Genomic DNA, 462 nt, shown 5'->3' with positions numbered 1-462 from the left:
ACAAATCAAGCTTAAAAAGTATTCACTGCCAGAGTTAGAGTCAGATTATAACTGAGCCCTTACTACTGAGCGACTCTAATGAAGTCCGTCTGCGCCTCCTTAACCCGAGTTAAAGGAGGAGTAGCGAACTGGTTTCAATTTAGACTTGTAAGGGACAGAAGCTTTCCAAAATCCCAGGCCTCATGACTTCCTTCCGTGGATGTAGAGGAATGCCGTCTAGCTTTATGCACAGCTGTAGGACTACAATAAAGCTAGAGGAAAGGAGGCAAGTCAGGGGCATGCTTTTACCCCTTCTATGCCCCACTTTACCTTCATCTGTGAGAGCTACATAAGCCTGGGAAAAATCAAACCAGGCATTGAGCGGAGTTGAACCAAAAAAATAAAAATAAATAATAATCAAATAAAAAAATAAAAATAAACAAATTAAAAAAATAAAATGTAATCTTTTTTTTATTTTCCCCC

Source organism: Sinocyclocheilus grahami, unplaced genomic scaffold (genome assembly GCF_001515645.1).
Source record: "Sinocyclocheilus grahami isolate Dianchi unplaced genomic scaffold, SAMN03320097.WGS_v1.1 scaffold5634.1, whole genome shotgun sequence".
Classification (NCBI taxonomy): Eukaryota; Metazoa; Chordata; class Actinopteri; order Cypriniformes; family Cyprinidae; genus Sinocyclocheilus; species Sinocyclocheilus grahami.
This window is presented reverse-complemented; position numbering follows the sequence as displayed.